Here is a 19,408-nt window from a genome sequence, read left to right as displayed (position 1 = left end):
TAACGCAGTGCAGTCCAGTGAAGGAGTTACGGGCCCCCGGAAGTACCACACCCGGCTGGAGGGCATCACAGATGGTTTTCTACAGGAAGTGGCACATGAGCTGGGACTTCATGGCTGCACAGAACGAAGGTGGAAGAAGTGGAGGGAAAGGGTGCAGCGTGCACAGAGACACTGAAGCCAGAAGGCTTGCGCTGTGCCCAGGAATTACAAACAGTTCCGTGTTGCTGGAGCTTAAACTTTGGAGGAGTCGGAACTGTTGGAGCTGAGAAGTAGGCAGGGCCGACCCCGGGGAGGGAGCCTGTACCTTATGAGACTGCTTGGACTTTATAATCCAGGCCATGGGGCTCCACCAAAAGGTTTCGTGGGGATTCTTGTTAATAGTTAATCTCCAAGAACATGTGAATTGAAAAATTTTATGTAAATTACTTTCCATTTTTACACTACTAGCAGTTGGAAGAGACATATCATAAACAAAAACTTCAAAGGACTTACAATCTGGCACTCTTTTAATTGTGTTTATTCCAAACACTTTCCACATCAAAATGGATGTTTTAAAATGAATAAATTCGATATTGTGAAGTAGTCCATCTTTAGTCCTGATGTTTATTAAATAGAAAGACTCAAAAATCATCCAATTATTCTTGGAAAATGTGCATGAATGTGTGGTATTTGGAATTCTATTTTAGAACCCAAATGTCATAGACATCTGGACACAAAAATTATGCAAGAGAGACCTTTAGAAATGTGTTACTAATTATTGACTCTTCCTTGCAACAGCACAACTGAGCCTTTGTTATAGATGCACTGTGTGACTTGCTGTAGACTGTGGCTTTTTTCACATGTCAGGGTTTATTTTCATAGGATAGTCTTCATAACTAGCATCACAAAACTTCAGAGAGTCAATAATAGAACAAGTAAGCCTCAGAAATAAGTGAATGATGTTAGCAGTGATGAATGAACGAAATAGTAGCTTAGCAAAAATGGCTTAAGGAAGGAAGAGGACATATGTGATCAAGCTCGCTGAAGAATTAGGGAAAATTGAGGGTAACTCGCTATCCTGCATAGGCCATGTGAAATTTAGACTTAGGAGAAGAGGGTTCTAGTACTGGTCTTGTAATTTCCCACATACGTGTTTTAATCCCTAATGTGTTCTAATTTTTATTCATAACAGGAAAATTATAGTATTTCATGTCTTGTTTTCTATTCTAAAATACAGCTCGTAAGAGTTTGTCATTAATTCAACTGCTATTACCTACTATATGTGCTCAGAACAGTTCTCAGGGATGCTGAGAACAGGGCAAGATCCCCGATGAGCTGAAATCCAGTGGGAAAGGAAGACAAACAGAGAGACAGCTGTAAATAAAATAATTGTCCTTTGTAGCAAGTACCATGGAGGAAATAAGACAAGATCACATTCCAGAGAGGGGCTGGGTGGTCTGGGGGCAACTTTACAGAGCTGAACAGGGAATGGCTGAGACCTGAAGAAAGCAGAATCCAGATATGTGAAATCCAGGAGTCAGGTATTCCTGATGGGAGTTCCAGGGCTGAAGACCTGGGCAAGGGACACACTAGACTTCCTTGAGAAACACAGAGAAGCCGGCGGAGTTGAAAGGAACATAGAAATGAGGGGAAGACAGACAAGAAAAGAGCTAAAGCAGGTCACATAGGCTGTCATAGGCCGTGGTGAGAAATTTGAATTTTATTTTGAGTGCAGTGGTCAACACTTGGAGGAATTGAAGCTGGGACATGACATGATCTAATTTATTTAAAAATATCACTTTGACCCCTGTGTGCTGAGACTCGATGGAAGGTGGCAGAGTTAAAGTGAAGAAATCTATTTCAGAAGGTATCGTAAAATGCCAGATAAGAAATAATAGTAACTTGGCTGAAGACAGACAGGGACAAAGGCCTGAGTGTGTGAGTGGTGATATATTGGTCTCAATCCTTGTATTTAAATGTCTTCGGTGTTAATGTGATACTTTAGAAGCTGACTCAGATTAACTCATAAATTTGGTAACCTTGATTAAAATTCAGTGAAAAATGAAAGTGGTCAGCTAGGCTAAGGGGTAAGATTGAATGAATGTCATTTGCTTTGGAAATTTTTGTACGGAATTTGGGGCCAGGCATATTTGGGGATTTTCACTCAGGGTTGCAAACGAGAAAATAGTCACGTATTTAGAAAAAAGAAATTGAGTATCTTTAGGATAGCTTGATGACTAGCTAGGATTCCCAGTTGATATTGCTGTCCAGTTCTGTAAAAACAACAACAACAACAAAAAGTGAATTTATTCAATAGTCTGCTTTGTGAAGCATTAGAATTGATATTTTCAGAGGATGGTCTCCTTACTTGGAATAATTCCCTTATACCAGTTTGGTGCAATTAAACAACAGGAATTATCCTTGAAAAATACAAAACATATCAATTTCTACTGCTTTTCCATTACATTTTTTTTAACTTTTATTTATTTTAAATGTGCTTTTCCAGGACCCATCAGCTCTAAGTTAAGTAGTTTCAATCTAGTTGTGGAGGGCGCAGCTCACAGTGGCCCATGTGGGGTTCGAACCTGCAGCCTACGGAGTTAGGAGCACAGAGCTCTAATCGCCTGAGCCACGGGCCGGCCCTCCATTACATTTTTAAAGTAACATGGAAGAATACACTGGCCAATAACAGTAGAAAATCACATTTTTCAAAAGTATAGTTGACATACAATATTATATTAGTTTCAGGTGTACAATATAGTAATTTGACATTTCTATACCTTACGATGTGATCACCCCACTAATTCTAATAACCGTCACCGTGCAAACTTACTACAATATTATCGACTATATTCCCCTTCACCTTTTTCACCCATCCCCCCACCCCAAGTTAATTTTCATTAGTTATGTGAGAGGTAATATTCTGAATTTACAGAAAAAAATCGATAAATCTCTATTCTTCTTAGGCATATTTGATTAAAATTTCCTTAGGCTTTGGATCTATCCCCTTCGAATTCACCTCTGGCGAACCTTCTCCCCAAGCAGGGCTAAGTACCAATTCTTTACCTCATCTAAAAGTCACCTTTTCCCCACCACTCAAGCAGTCCTTGAAATCTTCCGTGTTTTCTATAAAGTTGTCCCAGGAGGTCAGAGAACAGTGATTGCGTACAGGACATCACTGCCTCGGGACCTGCGATGGCCTATGGCCACGCCTCCTAGTCGGTGACAGAGTGGGAGGAGCTCTAGACCAGTTTGGGTGCTGGTGCTGTCGCTACGTTGAGCGCGTCATTTCTGTTCATTCCAGCTAGATGGAAGGTGGGTGAGTGGAGGTGGGGAGCTTGTGAGGGGTATATAACACCCATCTCGTCTCCTCTACCCAAATGATGTCCAAATCAAGTAAGATGATGTAGCTGAAAAGTCTTTGAATGAATACAAAGCACCGGAGTTCTAAAACACAACTATTTGTTGATTTCTTACTACATCCCAGCACTGTGCTCAGTGCTTCCTATGATTTATATCGTTTAATCGACAAGCACGAAAGTGTTATTAGCCCCACTTTACAGAAGAGGCTTAGATGGCTGAATGCCAAGCTCCAAAGAATGTGGTCACATAATTAGCCACAAAGCAGGTGAGTGATGCAGTTGCGCTGGGAGCCCAAGGCCTGCCTGGCTCCAATGCCGTCTCTTCACCACTGGATTACTGCCCGTTCTGTACTTGTACGTCGGGATTATTGGCCCCATCTAGTTCTATGAAATCTAAATACACTTACCCCGAATACAGATATTCTAAATCTAATCTACTCATTTTGCAGTAACTTGCTCTACTTCCTTTGCTGTTCATATGTTACATCTCGGTGTATTCTGTAAAATTATAAACTTCAAGGTAAGGCATGTTTCCATTCGTGTCCTCTATATGGTCTCTAGCACAGATGTGTAAGCAGTCATCCTAAGTATTTTGTGAGGAAGGGGAGGAAGCATCAGGAGTCAAGGTGGGATGGGCGGTGAGGATGAGTAAATCTATTGAAAAGGGTCCACAGAACCAATGATCCTCACAGAAACACCTGAAAGTTTTATGTAACATTTCTAAGTGGATGGCTGTAGTATAGCTAAGCACGAAACTACACTAATATTGTGTAAAGAGAATTGTTTAATTTGCATGTGGCTACAAAAAAGTTGTGAGTCACATACTGAAAGAGGCTTAGGGTGTGTTGTGTGTTTTCTGTATTATATAAATAATTAAGAATCACCTTTCAGAGAAGTACCCAAACTGCAGCAACCAGGATTAAAGCCTGAGAAACAGTACATTGAATAATGTCTTCCTTTTTCTTAGCTGACCTTGGTTTATAGCTGTAGAGTGGAGCAAGACCAAGTGTGTTTATTCTTTTTGTACAGCTGTGAAAGAGGACGCAGAAAATGCACAAGCCTTCAGGGCGATGAGTGATCGTGGCCACCCTCGGGCGAGATGTCAGGTGTTCCAAGAGTGGAACAGAAAAAGTAAATGAAACCCACTGGTGAGCCGCGCAGAGAACACCTGTGCACACCCACTCCTCTCAGCCTCTGTTAGCACATAGAACGTGAGGGAAGGTGAACGGAGCCTCTCTCTCCAGCCTCCGGAAGTGAGTGACTCTTGTAGCTGCTCGGCCTCTGTGAAGGTCGCCTCCTGCCTTCTGCTTTGAGTGGTGGCAGGAAGGGAAGTGTTTTGAAGGGTCAGTGGGAGAATACTACAGCTCCTTGTGTTTCATTTAACATCTTGCTTTTCCAAAAAAGTATCTCGGAGCAGTTATTGTCAAGACCATCATATGTTAGACACAGTCAGTATCTAGGGAACATCTGTGGGTTAGGTGCTTCCAGAATGTTCTCTAAGAATAAAAGCGGAAAGTATAAAAATAGGGAGGGTGAGACCTGTCTTCTGTCGATGAGACAGACTGTGATTGGATGGGTGACTGACAAAACTGGGACCACCCAGGTCTCATCAGGGTGACTGCCTGCCTTATTCCTTGGTTTACCTGGAAGGTGACTGAGGGAAAGAGAAAATCATAACTAGGATCAAGCGGCCAGACCGGGACCAAAGGCCAAGCAGTGAAGGTGCTTGGGAAAGTCAAGAGTGAGGGAGGAGGGGTTCTGAGGTTGCTGCCTGTTAGGCCCTCTGTCTCCACCAAACAAACCAAAATGAAATTGTTAGTGGGGGGCAAGAGTGTAGGCAGTGGGAGTGACCGAACCCCTCCCCTCAACAGAACGCTGGTCGTGTTTCTCCTGCACGTAGGAGGAGGTCACTGACTGATGCATGCAGTTTGTCAGGCCCCAGGGAATAAGTGTGCTCTGTGACAGGGAAGACAGGCCCAAGTCACCTGGCTTTTTACTGGTGCAGCCGCAGGACATGAGCAGTTTCTCTCTGCTCTGATTGACACACAACAAGCACCCCTCGTGCTCATTTCTCATGTTACCTCCTGTTTGAGGCAGGAGTGGGTAGGAATAGCAAGGTCTTTGAAACATGTCTGTATCTTTTATTGTTAATGAACACATTTCCATTTTGTTTTCTATCTCAAGCTTTTAAAAGATGAAGGTTGAGGTTAATAGTTAGGCCACATAATCCAGTCAGTTCAAGTTCATTTTCAAAATCAGATTCCTTGGGCACACACCTAGACGTATCTGGACTAGACAACCTGAAACGTGTGATTAAGGCAGAATGAGGCAGATAAGTTGGTCGGCTAGCTTTTCTCTAAGATTCCTTTATGGCACAGTGATGTAACTTCAACAACAGGAAGGAGGTTTTTGTGGTCGATGAAACCATTTTTGCTTTTACTCCATGTCTGAAGACCAAGGGTAAGCACGTGCTGGAGGTGGCAGAGGCCGTGAAGCAACTCCAGCCCCAAGCCTCTGGCGTGTGAAAACATTTGTGTGAGAGAGAAACAATTTTCAAGTTGTATCCATGCCCGACATCCTCTTACATAGCCAAAGCCTATTATACAGTATTGATGAACACATCATGTGCGCCACCTTTGTGCAAGGCATTGTGGGTAGCCTCTAGCAGTCCACACTGACCGAGGCATGCCAGGAAATAACTACACTCATTGCTGATGGGCTGCGAGGCTGTGTCTGAGGCACCGTGTCAGCAAGGGAGGGAGACCTCCCCGTCCTGTGCTCATGGGGCCCGGAAGGCCCACTCAGACTGACGTGTTGAAAGAAAAATGATGTAGTTCTTTCTGGAGGAGGAGAAAGGGAATTCCAGGTAGAGGAACCTGCTGGAAGCAGAACCTGGATGGTCTGAGGCTGATGGGCGTGCACAGCAGAGGACTGAAATATGGTTGGAGTGATGGGAGGAGGTGGGAGCACTGACTTCCACGGACCCAGTCAGGTGGGATGGGACGGATGGGCTGTGGGCGACACTTAAAATAGGGAAACAATATGGTGTCAAGGAAAGGACAGTTCTCAGGGCAAAGAGGCAGAAGTGAGCAGGAGAAATGAAGACCAACTGAGAGTCTAGGTTCTAAATCGAGGCTGTTATATTGAGATGGGAAAGGAAAAGGTAGGGTGAGAATGGTTTGGCAGACAGAATCAGCGGGGCTCGGTGACAGCTTGTGTTCGGGGGCGAGAGAGGGAGGAACTAGCAAAATCCCAAATTACTGGCTTGGGAACATAGGGATCTCTTATTATATCTTTCTCTAAACCATTATACATTATTCAATGTGAGATTAAAGAAACGCCTGCATTGTGAAACATCACAGTTTCCGACTAAGGGAATCCCTAGATTAGAAATCACCCCCCCACACACACACCCGCATCCCTGCTTTTCCGGTCCATTTTTTTGCTTTGCTCAGGAAGCTGTGAGATCTGGCTCCAAGCAAAAGAGAAAGAGAGAGAGAGAGAGACACACACAGAGAGAGAGAGAGAGAGAGAGAGAGAGAGAGAGAGAGAGAGAGAGAGAGAGAGAGAGAGAGAGAAAGAGAGAGATAGAGAGAGAGAGAGAGAGACTCACAGACTTATTGTCCTAGAGAAAAATAGGAAAACCAGCCAGAAGATACAATTAAACACATTTGGGATGCTTAGAACCAGGTGCCCACAGCTTTATCACAGACTGTAGCTGTGTTCTGTGTGTGCAGTTCTATCTGTTTTTCATTAAGCAAAGAAACTGGCTTTCAATAGCAAGAACGTGAACACTTATTTAGTTACAAGATAACCAGAGACTTGTGCTTGGAAATTTCGATGTGCATTAGCAAAATTACATCTTGACATTTTCTATGCAATAAAAATAGTGAAGCAAATACATGTTATTCTAAATAGGTACTACCTTCTCATATTAGGGATGTTTGAGGGTTAAAAGTTTAAGTGAATATTGTTTCTCGAGTTTTGCATTTTAGGGTTTCCTACTGCGTTCGTGTCTTGCCTCTATATGGCCGTTTGGGAGGCATTCTAGCACAGTGGCCGGGAAGCTAAGCTCTGGAGTTAGGTTGTCTGAGTTCAAACACTGGCTCTGTCACTAATGTCTTTGGGCACTCCATCAGTTGTCCCTGTTATCTTGTCACGGACACACACATGAAACTAATAATGTGAGCTTGACCTCTAAGTAGAGCCCAACCCCAACAAGGCTTGTGAAGCCCCAGATTGGCTGTGCCCACATCCAGAATTTCCAACTTGGTAGACCTAGGGTGTGCACCAAAAAAGAAAATTGCATTTCTAAAAAAATTCAGGTGATGGTATGGGCTCATATTTTGAGAAACATTGATCTAATTAATCAGAAAGGAACTCATTTAGGAAAAAACGAGACAACAGCAGTCAGAAAACATGTACACAGTTTGTCATGATTTTGTTTAAGAAGCTAAACTACAAGGTGTGATAAAAAACTATGAATGTTTAAACTAAAAAAAAAAATTGTTACAGTAAAAGACACATTGCCATTAACACCCCCTCCCCCTCAAAATATTACCCCTCGCTCTGAACACATCATTCTTGCCACTTTCTGAAGCAGTTCTGGAAGTCCTCTTTCTTGAGTGTCTTTAGTTTTGCTGTCATGGCTGCCTTGATGTCCTGCATCATTTTGACTTTGGGGAAGAGCCAGAAGTTGCACGGTGCCAGATCCGGTGAATAAGGTGGATGAGGACACACTGTAATGTTTTTATTTGACAGATACTGCTGTACCCGAAGTGATGGGTGACACGGAGTGTTGTCAGGATGGAGGATGAAACCATTTGCCCGTTTCATGTTAATGTGCTGTCCGTGATCCATGATCTACGGCACACTTTAAAACACACCTTCTCTTTACCGTAGCTCACACCCGACTGACTGCACCGAACAAGTTGAAACTTGTCACACACTGTAAGATTCGACGCGCTGCTTCCCATATTGAAGATCCCTGCCTCTCCATTGCATGGTGCTCAGCAGTAGCATTTACCGCATTGATCATACCCCATATATGCATTGGGAAATTCAGTGGCTGATGAGCCTTTCATTTAAGTGAGGATCTCTAATTTTGTTTTATTGCTAAGAAGCCCTTGCGTTTGTGCCATTCTAGGAATGCGTCCCCATAATTAGAGTACGCATGAGTCCCACTCAGAGAAACCACTTTACCCCAGTCATCTTCTCTAGTATTTCGGGGTTCTGTGCTTGAACCTGAACTCAACCAAACCATGTGTCATTTACCAGGCTACTTTGTTGAACTCCACAACTAAATCAAGTCCCAAATGCCCTTTCCCTGAAGTGTGAACCAAATGAAAGAGACTTTTTTCTTCCTTTTTTTCAAAGATAGCGAACTACTTCAAATCAGAAACAAACCTTTTGGTTTTATTCTTTTTTAAAACAATTGAAATGCAAGATTATATTTCCTAACATACCAATTCATTAAAAAACCAAACAAAATAAAAGTTTAACATACCCTTCCCCCCACAACTAGATTGAAAACAACAACTTGACTTGGAGTGGATGAGTCCTGGAAAAACACACTGTTCCCCAATAAAAAAAAATTTTTTAAAAAAGATACCCTAACAAGCAGTTGACTGAAATGTTAAAGTCGTAAATCCCGGTAAGAGTCTAGGTCCCAGCAAGGCAGAGCATTCCACTCATAGGGTTGAAATCAAGACACTTTAATGAAGGGACTTACAGATGTGGGAGGGGAGTTTATTGCACAAGAAAGGGGTTCTGGGGCCCAGAAGGCCAGCAATAGCAGGAAGTCATTACCACAGCCCTGAAGAGGCTGAGGGACAGCCCCGTGAGAAGAGGAGCTATGGAAAAGAGGCAGGAGTTTTAGGCTTGGGGAAACACCCCAACATACACAAATTAGGAGAGGGCTGCTAAATCAAGGAGGCAGTGGGGAGGGAATACCCAGCGTCTCTCTCCTCCTAGCCTCTGATCTCTTGCTGATGCCTCCCCATCTGAACTGAAGGTTCAGAGACGGACGTGTCCAGGACCCCCTTGACTGACCTGCAGGGTAGGCTTCCTGGTAGGGCAGGTGGAGCCCGCCCAGCTCACTCCGCCTTCTCCTAAATGAATGCTAGATGTTAGATGAAGGATTAGTGACTGAGGAAGTGTATGTCAACTTTTGAGAAAAGTCCCTGGCGCATAGGATGTGGTACCCTCTAAATGTTAGCTCTCATTGCTCCAGGCATAGCCCTGTTTTACGGAGGAAAACACTAAGACTCATGGCCTTGAAGCAACTTCTCCTGGTTAACGGTGATGGCAGAGCCCACACTCAAACCCAGGTCTTCAGGCCCCAATTTGTGCACACTACCCGTCACTACAGCCCCTTCTAAGTATGAGGTCATGTGCTGCATGCAGAATTAATGTTCTAATTTATTAGAGAAAGAAGTGTCTTTACTTTCTGGACCCAACTGAAGCAATCTGTAACCCAGTCAATACCTATGAGCATACGTAAAAATAACATAAAAGCTTATTTCAAAGACAGTTCTACATGTTCAATAATAATAGTAATGGTGATTTAGTAATAGTTATTAATGTTTTTGAGTGTTTACTGTGTGTTCAGTGCTGCGTTTTTTCCTACTATCATTCTAATATAACCACTGAGCCCTGTCACCCCTTCTTAATTTGTTCTTCATTCTCTCAGGTCTTTTTCTGAACTCGGAAATAATCCACTTGGAAGGATTTCATAATGGGTGAGTGAAATAGGTTTTACCTGACTCTGCTGGCCTTTGTCTGACCATTTAAGGTTTGATAAAATCATTTTGATTGTACATATTACATCCTAAAAAGCCTCTCAGATAACAGTATTTTTTCCTGTAACTGTTGGAGAACTGATTCATCCGTTATCCTGCCATGATACAAAATTAGCCCCGAGGTCAGAGACATGAATTGGTCATGCATTCAAAATTTGATTGCATGGAAGAGACGTCTTGAAAATAAACATAGTTAGCGTTTTATTTGTGTCAGGTCAGCTTTTTTGGCAACAGATTTTAAACAATGAGATAGCATGTACCCTTAGGTCTTTACATTTTAGGTTTTTAGAGTTTCAGTTCAAAGAAGGTATAATCAGTAAGCTGAAGCATTGCATGCACGTTTCCAGTCAGCTAAAGAAACAAACAAGAAAGGTTTTTTTCTTTTTCTTTTCCCCTGTGGGGTTAGGTTTCCACCCTGTCACACTATCTGTCAGCTTTTCTCTGAGGATGGGAGCAATTATCAGACAAGGGCATTCTAACCAACAGCTCATCACGAAATTTCGGTTCTTTCTCGGCAGTCAAGTTTCAGAGTTGTCATTTTAAAAGTCTGGGTAACAACAGCATTAGAGAGCTGGCTCTCTTTGAAAACCAATCATATCAAAGAGAATGATCTTAGCATGCACACCGTTTGCTTACCTTTCCTGCCCAGAGGAAATGGCGTGATTATAGCATTGGCTGAAGCATGTGAAGTTGCCAATATCTGGCCAATAATTAATGGTCCGATGCCAGTTTGACACTGGTCAGCAGTTTCGGATACTGCATCCTACTAGTTCTGAGACTGATGGAAGCAGTACGTGGAGAGGCACATTTCAGTCACAGCCTCTTTCGAAACTCACACCATTGGAAATCACGCTGCTTTTGCTCATTCTACAAATGAGGGTCACTTCTGATGCTTTTTCCTTATGTTGAAGATTTCTGGTATATATGAACGAACATCCACGAAATCTGTGGAATTGAGATTTTAAGGTGTTTATAAAGGATTTACATGTGTAAATTTCCCAACCAAATTCCTGGCACATAGTAGGTGCTCAGAAGAATTGAGTGATTAGGTCTCACCAAAATGGTCACCCACGTGAGCACATCTGATCATGATAGTAACGCAGTGTGATATGGTCTTTACTGGTTTCATATTGTTTTAAATACATCATTTCACTTAGTTTTGAATCAAATTACCTAAAAACCCATTCCCGGCACATTCAATTGACATGTCAAATCATACTGCAAGCATTTAAAAGGTAGTATTGCATTATTATTTAAATATTCTTGTAACAGTTAACAGAAGTTGAAAACAAAAGGAAAGAATTTTCTGTGCATTTGTGTAAACTGGATATTAGAAAATGTCATAGTTATGATTCATTTTTCTAGTGAGATTGGGAAATGATTTCGTACACACAGATGTCTGTTGTGTGGTGAACTTGAGGAACTGACTTATGTGATTAACGAGGAAACATCAGTATTTATAGAAAAGGAGAGTTTTGAAGAATGAGACACTGATTTTATAATTCTGGCGCTATGCTCAAATTCTCACTTATTGCTGATACCCAAATTCGTACAATTTTGGCAAGTCCATCAAAACCCCGGTATGTTATTTTCTGTTTGCTATCATTACGGCTGTTCTGAAACACTGAGGGAAATGTGTGGCGCAGTGACACGTCAGGCGGGCAGATGACTCATCCACACAGCCCACAGGTGTACTTTGTAGGCAGAGGTCTTTAAAGGGTCCCATGCAGCTTGACCAATCCATCGCTTCTGCAGCTCCTTTGCAGTCACCACGTCTACAGAACATGCCCTCACCCCTGGAAGTCTTAACCTCCAGAGCAGAGGAGTCTGGACGCCAGGTCAGGATGGGCCTTTGCAGGGGCAGACTTAGCTGCATTCAGCGGGGCTGCGGCTCAGAGCGCGGTGTTTTTACATAGTTAAGTTCCAGGGTGATCCCATGTGGCCGCTGCGCGGGCCACACTTGACTCTGAGCAGCAAAGAACGAGGCATTTCTACCTTTTTGACCTACTGGTATCTCAGAGGCAACGAAACCAAGCTCAGACGTACCTTCTTCCCCAAAGCAGACAGTCTTCCTCTGGAGTTGTCATTATTTTTCACCACTGCGAATTCTCCAGCTACTCACAGTGATGATGTGAGTCTCCTCCTTCTCCTTCCTGCCTTCACGTCCCAATCAGTTCTGAAGTTCTCTCATTCTTCCTGGGCAGGGATCTCCCCTGCCCATTCCTCTTCATCCCACTGCTGCTGTCTGGACTCAGGCCTCTGGGACCTCACGTTCCTAACAGCCCTTCCTGCCCTTCCAGCCTCTGCTCCACCCACCAGCTCCATGCACGGTTGGCATTCTAAAACGGTGTTCATTTATATTAACTTGGCAGAAAAAACGTCCGGAACAGTCTTGAGTCTCTGACCTGGCACTCCAGGCCCGACGCCCCGGGCCCTCTTTTTTCATCCCTATCTCCCCATGTTGTTCTGCGTGAACCCATGGACCAGCTGCACACCTGCCACGCTTTCGGCCCCCCTAACCAGTGTCCTAAGCTTCCAGAAGAGCCTGGGCCACACAGCTTCATGACACAAATGGCATTTGGGTAATAGTGTCATTGACACTAGCGGGTAATAAGGATTTCTACAGGCGGTGTTAACTGTTTCTGCATTTCTGCACTGTTGGACTTGTTTAATGCGCATTCATCATTTAGTCAAAGAAATCCAGTAAGTTAAACATCTTAATGACTAGATTAATGACAACCACACAGGAGCGTCCCGTGGGCCTCTGTTCCCACTGCACCCTCCACAGCCAAGCACGTATTCAGGCTCAGGGTTTTGCTTGTTCTCTCTTGCACCTTGCTTCTGCCCCCGGGGAAGGGTGCCTTGTTCATCTTTGTGTCTCCAGCACTGAGAGTGACCTGTGGTATGGGGCTGACATTCAGACAGGCTTTATGCAGGCTTTGGAGCCTAAAGTTCATACAATGTAGGAGCCCCTCTTTACGAACCAGAATCCAAAATTCTCTACATTTTCAAAAACATCTGACCTTGTGAATGCATGGCTAGGGCCTCTCATAGGAGTTGGAAGGGGGCCATATCGATGGCGGGTGAGGGTAGGTGCTGACGCTTACACTGTGTTTGCCACATGGCGCAGCTACCTGTGCTTCCAGTCACTTCTTTTCTGCTGTGGTGGTGGTGAGTGTTATTATTTTAATGAAAGAAAGAATGAGCGACTTTCATAGCTGGGACCTTTCCCATCATGCTCTCTGAACTGAGCCTGGGCACCAAGCATCAGACGTTCTGCTTCCAGGAGGACGGTTCCCTTCAGTTTACATGCAGGAGGGGCACTGGCGTTTCCTGGAATTTGGAGGAATCTCAGATACCCCTGGGATTGTTCTTGGACAGCAAAACCTTCGCTAACTCATCTAGTGAAGCTGGCGGTTTTCAAACTGTATGTTTGTATTTTGAAATGGGAACATTGCCTTATAACACCACCATTCTCCAAGGCTTTCAAATGTGTTCCAAATATTTCCTTATAATTAGAAACTTCCCTATGAAATCATAGATTTTGAATTCGGTTTGTGTTTTTTGCTGTTTTTTTTTTGATACTCTTCAAGGAAACTTTTCTTATAGCTAGTTTTACAAGAGGAAACACCTCTTATAAAAGTATGAGACATCTGTGTAATTTCATGTAATTTTGAAATATATTAAATATATATATATATATATATATATATATATATACACAAATTAATATATTTCACTCTGTACTTCGTCAGCAAAAGTTAGTGAGCTACATTAGTATTTGCGCCTTGTGTGAGTAGTGGTGGCTGAAAGGTGTATTGTTTGGCCAGCGTCTCCCTATCTGAAGTTGGTTCCCCACCTCACTGTATTGTCACCCTGTGCGTTCCTAGTGCTTACACCAAACTGTTCCTATCTTGCTCCTATCTCTGTTTACTGTTTACCCAGGTACCTCCTCGATGATGGGTAAATATTCATCAATGTAGACTCTTCTTTAATGATGCTGCTGGTTGCAAAGACTTGCATTTCCCACCAAGTTGTTAAATTCTAGCAAAACACTGGAGGAAAAGAGAGCCCCTCCCCCTGGTTCACTCTCTCGTGCTTATCACAGCAGCTCCAAAGGGCTAAACCTAAGGGACTCCCTCAGCCCCCTCCTCTTCTCAACTGCCAGCTGTCCCTGTCTCTTTGCTTTCCTCTTTCCCCTCGGCTTTAGTTCTGCCCTCCAGCTAATCAGCTGGTCTTCTTTTGGCTGCCTTTGTTCATTCCTTCTAGATTGTTTTCCCCCAAATCCTTGCCCAGACCCTGTGGAGTGAGGCTTTGACTCTTAACTCTCCTTTTCACTAACCTGGTGATCTTGGTAGACCTCTCTGAACCTTGATGTCTTCATCTGTGAAATGTAGATATTAAGAGAACACCCCACGGCATATCTCGTACTTGGCCGTCACCACCTGGCAACCCTTGCCATCCTTGTTTTGATGACTGACTCCTTTCAAACTTCACCTCTTCTGCTCATCTCCAATAATTGTTGAAAACTATTGATAACTTAATAACTGTTCAAAATCATGCTGCATTTGTGTGTTTCACTTCTCTATTGAAATTTAAGTTCTTTGAAGGCACGTCTTCTGTTATTCTCTGCTATATGCGCCTTCTGTCTAAATCAGTGGTTGTCAGCCATAACATTAATCTATATCACTTCATGTTGCACTTAAAGAAAGTACAAGGGATCTCCTGCCTATTTATGGCTATTCTGCTTTTGCTGCCTACATAATATCACTTAAGTGCCTCTCCTAAGTTGAGACTTTCTAGAAACTTTCCCCAGGAAAAATAGTAAGGGAGAAGTCTTTTGTGTATGCTTTCTATAAGATTTTCCCCAAGTTTAAATCATGTAACTTATCCTTAATTTCAAATTGCGATTGGAGTTCCGAGACTCCATCACGTGCTGTCACTGACTATAGTGGTGAATGCATGGGGACAACAGAGATGACCCTGAGACCTAGAAACAAGGTGACCTTCAGAGAACTAAACTGGGACCAGCGAATCTGTAGGGTGGGTGATAGAATTTACCCACCCTACGAGAGTCTGTGACTATAAAGTTGAGGGGATTATGGAACAGACAGATTTTATCAAGGGGTAACCAGGGAGGAGGAGCCTTGTCTAATCTGTTATGTTACACCCTGACAAAGACAGAAAACTCATGTTAATTAAGAACTGGCAGGAGGTGATATATATGGACTCTTTCTTTTTTCCCTATTATGTGGTCTGTTTGGAAATCGTTTTTTTTAAATTGAAGTTTATTGGGGTAACAATAGTTAGTAAAGTTACATAGATTTCAGGTGTACAATTCTGTAATACCTCATCTATAAATCCCATTGTGTGCTCACCCCCCAGAGTCAGTTCTCCTTCCATCACCATATATGTGATCCCCCTTACCCTCTGGTAACCGCTAAACTGTTTTCTGTGTCTATGTGTTTTTCTTTCTTCATTTGTTTGTCTTGTTCTTTTGTTGTTTTTGGCTTATATACCACATATTAGTGAAATCATAGGGTTCTCTGCTTTTTCCGTCTGACTTACTTCGCTTAGCATTATAATCTCAAGATCCATCCATGTTGTCACAAATGGCACTATTTCATCTTTTCTTATGGCAGAGTAGTAGTCCATTGTGTATATACCACAACTTCTTTATCCAATCATCTATCAAAGGACACTTTGGTTGTTTCCATGTCTTGGCCACCGTAAATAAAGCTGCAATGAACATCGGAGCACATAAGACTTTACCGATAAATGTTTTCAGATTTTTTGGGTAGATACCCAGGAGAGCGATTGCTGGGTCATATGGTAATTCTATTCTTAATTTTTTGAGGACCCTCCACACTGCCTTCCATAGCGGCTGCACCAGTCTGCATTCCCACCAACAGTGGATGAGGGTTCCTTTTTCTCCACAGCCTCTCCAACACTTGTTACTATTTGTCTTGTTGATGATCGCCATTCTGACTGGGGTGAGGTGATATCTCACTGTGGTTTTTATTTGCATTTCTCTGATGATTAGTGATGTTGAACATTTTTTCATATGTCTATTGGTCGTTTGTATGTCCTCTTTGGAGAAATGTCTATTCAAAGCAACTACCAACAGAACTAAAGGGAGAAATTAACCAAAACACAATTGTAGTAGGGGACCTAAATACATCATTAACAGCTATGAATAGACCATCCAAACGGAAAATAAATAAATGTCAGCCCTAAATGACACATTAGATGAAATGGACATAATTGACATTTATAGAGCACTTCATCCTAGAACATCAGGCTACACATTCTTTTATAGTGTACATGGAACATTCTCAAGGATAGACCATATATTGGGACATAAAACTAGCCTTGGCAAATTTAAGAAGGTTGAAATAATGCCAAGCATATTCTCTTCTCACAAGGCTTTGAAATAGGATATCAACTGCAAAAAGAAAGCAGGAAAAACCACAAATATGTGGAGATCAAACAACATACTTTTAAAGAATGATTGGATCAAAGAAGAAATAAGAGGAGAGAGCAAAAGATACATAGAAACAAATGAGAATGAAAATACATCCTACCAAAATTTAGGGGATTCAGCGAAAGCAGTTTTAAGAGGGAAATTTATATAATTACAGGCCTATCTCAAGAAAGAAGAAAAATCCCAGATAAATAACCTCATGTTATATCTTAAAGAAGTAGAAAAAGAAGAACGAATATATGGAATCTTAAAGAAAAAGCCAGTAAGATTTTAGGCAGAATTAGTCAAATATTCTCTTGGAGAGAGAGTGTCACATGCGGTGAACTGGACATGTAGGAATTACAGATGCACTTGTAGGTGGGTGAGACTAGCTTTGAAATTCACGTGGTCTGCATAAGCTCACCCCCAAGACCACCCACCTCTCTTGGCACTCTAAACAACTTAAACAACCTTCTGAAGGTTAATTCAGCCTCCTGGCACCTCTACCACTGGGAACTGGAACGCTCTAGAGAATTACTTGCCTTCACTGGAAATTTGCATTCTGATTTAGCCATCAGTCCCTTGCAGAGACAGATCCCACGAGTTGTGAAACCTGAACATTTTTTTACAATTGGCGATGTAAATGGTGATGGGGACTTTCTTTGAGAAAAAGAATACAAAAGCAAATAGGAAATTATTTCTCAGGTGTTGGAATGGACGAGAGCAAGTGAGTGGGCCTGACAAAGCTTTGTAGCTTTGTCAGCATCTCAGCGAAGCCATTGAAGTTAGATTGGTTAATACCGGGAGCCCATCAGCTCTGGGTGCACCAGCCCACAAAGCTGAGGGTCAGACTCAGGGAGCCCCGATCAGCAGCCCTCTCTCTCCCCAACAGCACTTGTCATTTTAATAATAAGTACGGCAAAGTACTCCGATTCCAGACTGCCTCTTAAAAGGATTTTGATTTTTCTATGACCCTTTCTACCTATGTTATCATCCTGTTCAAGCATACAGAAACTCTCTTCCATTTCTTAACTCTTCCCAGATTTTGTCTATTTTTCTGTGTTCCAAATACATAGCAATGTCAGATAAAGCACAAAAAGAGAAAACTGTAAAGATACGACTTGTGCCCAAATCAAGGTTTAGATGTCTATGGGCAGGAAGAGGAGAAAGCTTAGAGTGGTGAGCATGATGGAGCCATGGGCGGGACGGAGCCTCGGACGTGGTAAAGCTGTGGCCTGACACACTTTGGCTCAGCAAAGAAGCAGACCAGGCCAGGAATGTCATTTTTGTGGGAGAACGGGGAATAAAGATGCCCCATTTGAGGTAATGGAAGAGTGTGAGATCCACAGCTGAAAGCCTTAGGCTGCTTGCAAATTGGTGCAACCACTATAGAAAACTGTATGGAGGTTCCTCAAAAAATTAAAAATAAAACTACCGTATGATCCAGCAATTCCACTTCTGGGTATTTATCTGAAGAAATCCGAAACACTAATTCGAAAACTTATCTGCACCCCTGTGTTTATCTGCACTATTCACAATAGCCAAGATACGGAAACAACCAAAATGCCCATCAATAGACATTTGGATTAAGAAATTATGATACATTTGTACAGCAAATTATTTACTCTGCCATAGACAAGAATGAAGTCTTACCATTTGCGACAACATGGACGGTGAGGACATTACACTAAGTGAAATAAGTGAGGCTGAGAAAGACAAATACCGTATGATCTCACTTATGTGTGGTATCTAAAGAACAAAATAAACGAGCAAACAAAACAGAAACACTCATAGACGCAGAGAACACACTGATGGTGGCCAGATGGGAGTGGGGGTTGGGGAGTGGGTGAGAAAGGTGAAGGGATTAAGACGTACAAATTGGTAATTACAAAATAGTCATGGGGATGTAAAGTACAGTGCGGGGAATATAGTCAATAATATTGTAAAAACTATGTAGGGTGTCAAGTGGGTACTAGGCTTATTGGGGGGATCACTTCATAACTATGTAAATGTCTAACCACTATGCTGTACACCTGAAACAAATATAAAATAATATTGAATGTGAACTGTAATTAAAGAAAAACAGTCACGGGGATGTAAAGTACAGCATAGGGAATATAGTCAATAATATTGTAACAACTACATACAGTGTCAGATGGGTAATAGACTTTTTAGGGTTATCACTTTGTGAAGTATATAAATGTCTAACCACTATGTTGTTTTGTATACCTGAAACTAATATAATATTGTATATCAATGGTAATTGAAAAATAATTTTTTTTAATTAAAAAAAATCCTGAGGCTGGAATGGGGCTCTATTGTTCCTGAGAGGAGGCTGACAAAACCTGTAGCCTGGAGCCATAGTTTATATTAAATTGTAAACCTAGAAAGCAGGAGGTCACAGACCAGCCCAGAGACGAACCTGAGACATGCTTGACGAAGTCCAACGCTGTTACGTGGGACTGGGCAGGGTTGTACCTGGCATGGGTGGAAGGGGAGTGGTACGGTGGTTCAGGTGGGTGTCAGACCAGGAGGGTGTCCTTTTGAAGGGGCTGCCTGGCATGGGCTGGTGAAGAGGGCCTCCACAGGGGACGGAGGTGGTTGTGGCAGCTCTGGCAGAATGGTTACGTGAAGAGGAATTGCTCAGGTAAGAAAATAGTGAAAATAATGGTGTTGGGCTGGAATTGCAGGTAGGGTGTGAACTCATGGTTTTGAGCAGATGGGAGAGAGGTAAGGAAATATTTACATTCCTAGTGTTCTTCCCTGCGAGTGTCTGGACAGTGGCACACCGGTAGCATTCAGTG

The 19,408-nt window shown here is 42.5% G+C and overlaps 1 long non-coding RNA gene across 2 annotated transcripts in view; it reads left to right on the top strand.

Annotated features, from left to right (window-relative positions):
- The window catches only part of LOC308506782, a 56,987-nt gene that overhangs the window by 27,231 nt on the left and 10,348 nt on the right, over positions 1-19,408 (top strand). Inside the window, exon 6 of one of the 2 annotated variants that reach the window (XR_013994771.1) lies at positions 10,033-10,081. This is a non-coding gene — a long non-coding RNA (uncharacterized lncRNA). Of the gene's footprint in view, positions 1-85; positions 581-10,032; positions 10,082-19,408 lie in introns of those variants that run through there. The other variant, XR_013994772.1, reaches the window with a different exon arrangement.

The sequence above is a fragment of the Rhinolophus hipposideros genome (assembly GCF_964194185.1).
Source record: "Rhinolophus hipposideros genome assembly, chromosome: 13".
NCBI classification, from domain to species: domain Eukaryota; kingdom Metazoa; phylum Chordata; class Mammalia; order Chiroptera; family Rhinolophidae; genus Rhinolophus; species Rhinolophus hipposideros.
This window is presented reverse-complemented; position numbering and strand designations above follow the sequence as displayed.